Source organism: Aulonocara sp. 'chitande type north' Nkhata Bay, linkage group LG4, assembly GCF_057382095.1.
Source record: "Aulonocara sp. 'chitande type north' Nkhata Bay isolate Kocher_YH1m ecotype deep benthic linkage group LG4, A_spYH_male_GT1.1, whole genome shotgun sequence".
NCBI classification, from domain to species: Eukaryota; Metazoa; Chordata; class Actinopteri; order Cichliformes; family Cichlidae; genus Aulonocara; species Aulonocara sp. 'chitande type north' Nkhata Bay.
In genome coordinates, this window is record NC_141347.1 from 25544596 (window position 1) to 25551761 (window position 7166).

Below are 7166 nucleotides of genomic sequence, written 5' to 3' on the forward strand. Positions count from 1 at the left end.
TACATGCTATTTCGAGTCACGTCCAAAGTTCCTGCCGCATGCACTGTTTTTGTGTGTGTGTGTGTGTGTGTGTGTGTGTGTGTGTGTGTGTGTGTGTGTAGGAGAGAAAGAGCAAGAGAGAGAAAACAGTTTGGCCAACTTTTGGATATAATGCTTGATGTCACGCTTTATCCCCTGGGGCTTTACTCCAGTCTGTGCCATCATCTGTGACGTTCATAAGACAAGGGATGAAGTCTAACCTTCAAAACACCATGACAACCTCAAATGTCACTACAGAGAAGTTTTCTGTTTTCTGAAAAATCAAAAATGTCCATAACTAATTATAAAAAACAAGCCCTTTGTTAGGCCTACTTGTCATGGGGCCTACAAGACAGATTCTAATAAACAAAGATAATGACCAATGCACTACGAATGAGGAAACAATTAGTGATTAGAAATATAACATTGGTCACACTAAGGAAGAAAAACATTTTTTTTTTGCATTGTTTTAAAATTAGAACTCTGTTTCTGGCAAATAGAAAGAAAGAAAACTCAAAGCTGATCCCTTATTTCTCAAGAGATTGCCACAGCAGAGGGATCCACATGTTTGCTTTGGCACAGATTTAGCACCAGATGCCTTTCCTGACACAACCCTCCTATTTATCCATCCTTGGGGCCAAAAAAAAATGAGTACAGTAGCTTGTGACAACCCTGAGGCAAGGACTGCATCTTCTCCTGATCTCAAACTGAGGTTCTTTCACATGTAAGGCTCTGCTGCTATACACAATGGGGTCACTTACATCTTACAATGCTGTGATTGCAGACATTCCCAAACTATCTATGAATGGTACTCAAAGATCACTGATCTTTGATCAATGGTTGGTGACCGATGGCCATGACCTCCCAGCCCATTGTTCATTCAGTGGGCTAGTTTCAGTTTTTGTGCAAATGTACTGTTTATAAGGTTGGGGAAACCTGCAGTCAGCTGAGACTGAAGAAGTCACTTGGATACGTGATGAAACATTTCTCCCACTGAAAACGCTATGCCCAGATGAACAGAATCAACCTTTTGGGATTTACTTACCTGGATGACTGAGCATGCACCAAGACAATGGGGTCACTACTTTTGCATTTACTAAATAAGATGTTTTAAAAGTAAGGAATGCACAAATGTATCATTTAGATATGAAAAAGAGAGAGATAGAGACGAGAGAGAGCAGGAGAGAGACACTTATTTGCACAGTGAAGGTTGATAAAATCAGAGCTCCTCTGTGTCACACTGATAACACCCGATGAGCATTACAACAATCAAGAGTCAATCACATTAATGTCAAAACACAGTGAAGCAAATCATTTGTGCAATTTTGAAAAGTGCAGTTTATGTTGCTGTTCAGTTGTGTTGCATTAAGAATTAAAGAAGCCTTTTTTTTTAATATTTTGAATTACATGTCCATGTATTTCATTCATTCATCAAATGCCTCCCATCTGGTCATTTTGGATTTGCCTGAGTATTTTCCAGGGGAAAGGCGGACTTCTAATAATAATTATGTTAAAATTCAGGTGGCTGCTGTCATTAGTTTACTTTCTTTTATCAAACTGTTCTCCCACTAGGAGCTCAGTCTGAGTGGAGTTTTTTTTCTCCTCCTCTTACCTCATGTAGTGTATTTTCGTTGTTTTTTTCCTATCAGCCTACCTTCTGACATGTCTGCCCAATGTGATGTTTGTGTAAAGTTGGTCAGAAGGTTCCTTTGTGAGTGCGCATGCGCCATTAGCGTGCTGCCTGCTGTAACCCCTAATTTCCCTCGGGATGAATAAAGTATTCTGATTCTGATTCTGAAACTATTTAATGAAATCACGGCAGGGTTGTTTTTAGATGGGATTTTTTGTAGCTTTATTTAGAAAACTACTTGAGCTAGGTGCTTCAATTTTTTTAGGGTACATATCTGTACTATCACTCTTTGAATATAGACTGTCAGGAATATAGCTCAAGGTAACATAGAATGATGGATGCTGGATGTTTCTGAAATATTAGATTTACAGTCTCTGAAAACAGATTTGGAGGCTTGTAGCTTTTTTCTAAGTAGGGGACTTATACTTTATATACAGCTTCTTATACAAAATGTACATAATATTCTTTAAAAAAGTCAAAATCAGATGAATGATTTCACAGATAATAAAACTTGAAAAAGAAGAAATCCCTGCCCTGAACAATAGGCCATGCAGAAAAATCCAGTATGCAACGTAGGAATTACCATAACAAAGCCAGATACGTAATTCCCGACTTTCTGTAAAAAAGAAAATTGTGCGAGTTGTTCCTCAAGCTATTAGCTAATAATCGCCTTTTTAACAGAGCTTCACCTTTGAAAATGTCTTTTGCTCTTCTTAATATCAAATCATTCTGGTTTTCACGACTCCTTCTTTCACTGATAATTGGAAAACACACTCAAATTGTACAAAAATGAAATGTCTCAGCATTAAGTTACCCACAATAACTTAAAACATAATTTTGCACCCTTTGTGTTCAGCAGTCAAAAGAAAAAGCCTTAATTACCTTGTTTGCAAAAACACACTTCTTTCACAAATGCAGTAAAAATGTTTTAAAACTCACCAAAACCTCGGGTTAATTTTAATTCAGTCCTGGACAGTTTCCTCCACCTATCACCCATTTGTGTTTGCACTTGGAGCCATTATTAAACTGAACTTAAAACATTTGGTCCAAACTAAGAATTCCAGCATTCTGTGGTACCTTAAAAGTGAAATTTAATGATTTTAACTAAAATACTAAATGTTATCAGTATTTTTACCAGAAGCTCAAATGTGTAATTTATCCATTGATATATGAAAAACTATTCAGAAAAGTCTGATTGTATACACATCAGACTTAAACATTCATCTGAGATTTTGGACTGGCATAGAACGCTAACAACATCATCATCAAAACACCAAATGAGGAAAAAGGCAATGCTAAAAATTAAATTAGAGACCACTCAATCTTCACAGTATAACACAAACTTTGTTTAAAAAAAAAAAATCAGTGATATCAGTTTATCCAGTTAGGAAGGGTTAAGAATTGTGAATGCATTTCAGCTGCTTTGTTTAAAATACCGGTAAGTGAAAATAGGTGCAATGGAGAGGCAACAACAAGACAGCCCCCCCAAAATGACATGGTATTTGCAGTTAATTCAGCCTGCACAGGTAGTGCAGCTTATCCAGGTTGGCAAATCCATATTTACCATTGCAACATGGTTTGCTTTCTCTCCCAGCGCAGTATTAAAATTCTAGAGGAGGGCAAGCAGAGTTGTAGAGGGGCATCAACCCAGTTGAACAAGAAGGGACAGGAGGAGCACTATCAGAGCCATAAAAAAATTACCTTCAGAAGGCTATGCTGGAGTCTTTATGTTTCTGATCAAATGATGAAGATCAACAGCAAAAGTGGCAGATCCCCTACTGATGTACTATTCTCTTCACAGATGAAAGCAGGTTAAAAGTGTGTTCCTGTGACAAGCGTGAAAGGGTTTGGAGATGCCATGGCTACTTACAACATCAGGGGCAGTGGGTCAGTGATGGTCTGAGCCCTGTGCCGTATGCTTAGAGAATTACACAGACTTCTGCATGGTAGCCACCGGTACCCTGACTGGTATACAGGTACAGGGATGAAACCCTCAAATTCATAGTAAGACCTTATGCTGGTTCAGTGGCACCTGGGTTTCTCTTGGTGTAGAAAAATACCCAACCTCATGTGAACAGAGTGTGTGGCAGTTTCTGCATGACAAGATCTGAGACCTTTGTGATATGTATTGGTGCATTCTCCACCAGTTGTGGAGCTTACTGATATTAGACTGAAGTCTTGGAGGGAATCCCACAGGACACCATACATTGTCTCCTCAGGACCATTCTCAGTGGCTCTCAGCAGTGCATACAGGCTAGTGGGTCCATACGCATTACTGAGAAACTTTATTTGACCGGTTAGATCAGTCTGTGATTTAAATTTTCAACTTTGATTTTTCGTATGATTTCGAATCAAGTCCTCAAAGAGTTGGCGATTTTAGTTCCCACTGACCATATCATTTTCCTCTCAAACTACACAATCAGTAAAGGATTTCAACTTTTTTCTTTTGCAGCAGTGCATTTGCTCAGCACACTACCGCAGTCTACAGAAAATTAATACTATATCAGTCAATTCATCAAAGTTAGAATAGCTTTCTCTCAGTTTGTCCTACCACATTTAATTTGAACAAATCCTCAAGGCTCTTAAAATTAATCATTTCCCTCCTAAAACATTGACTCTTTGATTAAATATTCTCAATAGGTAACATATCGCCTTTATATTTTTACTTACACATTATACCCTCTTAGGAGCTACGCTCATCACGGTTAATCAAGGACAACGAACAGACTACATCTGTTCACAGGGTGAATCTCCTGACATTTTATTATTTGCCTTCCTTCTCCTCTGTCATTCTGTCTCCTTTTCTCTCTCTCTTTTTTAGACGCACACACATTCTTGTTCCCTATAACACAAATGTCAGCAGGCTGAGTCTGACAAGTGAATGACAGTGAAGTAGATTTGACCTTGAACGCTCTGAGAATGAAGTGACAGTAATAAAAGGCTGTAGTGAGCTATTGTTGGCCCTGGGGCATCCATTAATGAATGACATGAAACAGCCGTGAGATTCGGGGACAGGAAGGGGTGGTGGAATGATGGAGGACAGATGACAGCAACCCACACACGGCCCTCACCTGTGATGAGCTCAGCTAGCACCCTGCACAAGGTTCACACTTGCTGATGTGCATGCAAGCGCACAAGCAGTTGGGTGTTAAGAGCACACAGCCACCCTCCAACATGTGCCGCATTCTGTCAAAAGGATGTTTACTGTAGAATAAATCACCAGCTATTTCAATATATTATTCATGTTCTAAGCAGACCCCTCTGCACCCGAGGGCAACTTATTTTTTTCTGCTCTCACTCATGCCTGGATCATACATAGATACAAACCCAACTGGAAATTTTACATATTTGCCATATCATCCTGAGTGTGGAAATAAGGGATCCAAGGATCTTATATTCAAAACTCTCCAAGCGTAACAATAGTTAGAGTTCCTAATATCTTGAGTTCTTTTTTTATCAGCATATCAGGATAATTATAGATAATGAATTGATGTGGTGGAAGTGTCAGACCACTAATGGAATGCAGTACTTAACCTCTATAATCCCTCAGTGCCCTTCACTTAGTGTCAGGATAATTAAATTGCTTCTAGTGATACCTTTTTAACTCACAAACACCATCTTATACACAGTGATAGTACAAAGAAAGTAAACCCTGTTTCAGTTCTAAAGTCATATTAAGACATATGACCCCAATTCCAAAATAAACTTGGGAAACTGTAAAAAAGTCCGAATGCAATAATTAGCAGGTCTCATAAGCCCATGTTTTATTCACAACAGAACACAGAAGTGCTATCAAATCTTTAAAGTAAGAAAATGTACCATTTTAAGAAAAATATTAAGTCATGTTGTTGTTGATGGCAACAACATATTTAAAAAAAAATTGGGACAGGGGTGACAAATGGGTGGAAAAGTGAGTGGTGCTAAAAAGAAAGAGCTGGAGGAGGACTGCAACTAATTAGCTTATCTGGCAGCAGGTCACTAAAATGACTGAGGTATAACAGAGAGACAAAGACCCCCAGCAGCACACATATACAGAGGTCCACCAAGCTGCAAAAAAAAAAAAAATCTGCAAATTGTAGAACAATTTTGGATAGTATTCCTGAATGTAAAATTGTAAAGTAATTGAACTGAATCATCCACAGTCCTTAATATCATCAAAATATTTTAGCAATCTGGAGAAATATCTGCGTGCAAGGGAGCAGGCTGAAAAAAAGTTTTGGACTCCACAATTTTGCTGTCCTCAGAAAGCATTGCATTAAAAACATGTATGATTCCATCTTGAGAATCCTTGCGTGGGCTCAGGAACAATTTCAAAAATCCACAAACGCTATTAACCTGAGCTTACTGAATGAAAAACTCCATTGTTATACTTTGTCTCCATATAATCCTTAGATATACCACATGTTGATATACAAGTTATCTTATGCACACAACGTATTCTGTGACCCTGGTAGATAACTTTTACTGATAAATATTCTAGTGTTGAAATCTCTTTGTTATAGGAACCAAACAAACATGCACAGTTGTGTCATACTGTTTGCATTGCTGCTTGACTCCTTTGCCAAGGTAAATAAAATTCATAAAGACAACATTGTTGTGTGCATCTCCATTTATTTCAGACTTCCACAACATATTCATTTATGCTGAGGTCCCACAACAGCAATTCAGTGGACTTGTGCTGTGGACTCTCACTGGGCCATTGCTACACTTGATTCTTTTCATTTTCAGCCATTCTGTTATAGATTTGCTGGTGTGCTTGGTTGGGATCATCATCATGTTGCATGACTGAATTTTAGCCAAGCTTTAACTGTTGGATGGATGGCCCAGTTAATTCAAGAAAACATTGCTATACAGAGGAATGACTCAGGGTTTTGTTTCAGAAGTCTTGTGGTTTGTTCAGATGAAACTTTGCAAACCTAAGCTATGGTGTCACCTTCTTTTTAGAAAGACAATACATTGTTTTTCCTCATACTTTTTCCAGTAACTCCTACAAACAAGGCATACTTTTTCAGTCTTTTCCTAATTTTACTGTCATGAAGATTGTCATTCGACATGCCAACTGAGGCCTGTTGAGTCTCAGATGCAACACTTCTGTATTTTGCATTTTTATTGTATGGTCTGACCTTGGAAAATGTCCAGGAAAATTTTTTTCCTGGACATCTGCTTCTGGGAAAAAGTAGATTTTTATTACAGAGATTAGCATCCAGCACCAATTACGTCTTCTTCAAACACTTTAATTAGGATTTAATTAGGGAGCTGCACAGGTTTCAGTACTAGGATGAATTGTATTTACATTAGACGTGCTTCGCTTAGCCAGTATCATTCAAAGACATATAATACATTTGTGCTTCTTCGCAGATGATACCCAGCTTTGTCGATCTATGAAGCTAGATGACGCCTACACATTCCTGCAATTTACTGCAGGAATGTCTTCAAAAACCTGACATACTGGCCTCCAGCAACATTGCACAGCATCCTGAAGTCATTTTGACCTGGATCTATCCTTCAATGTGCATAT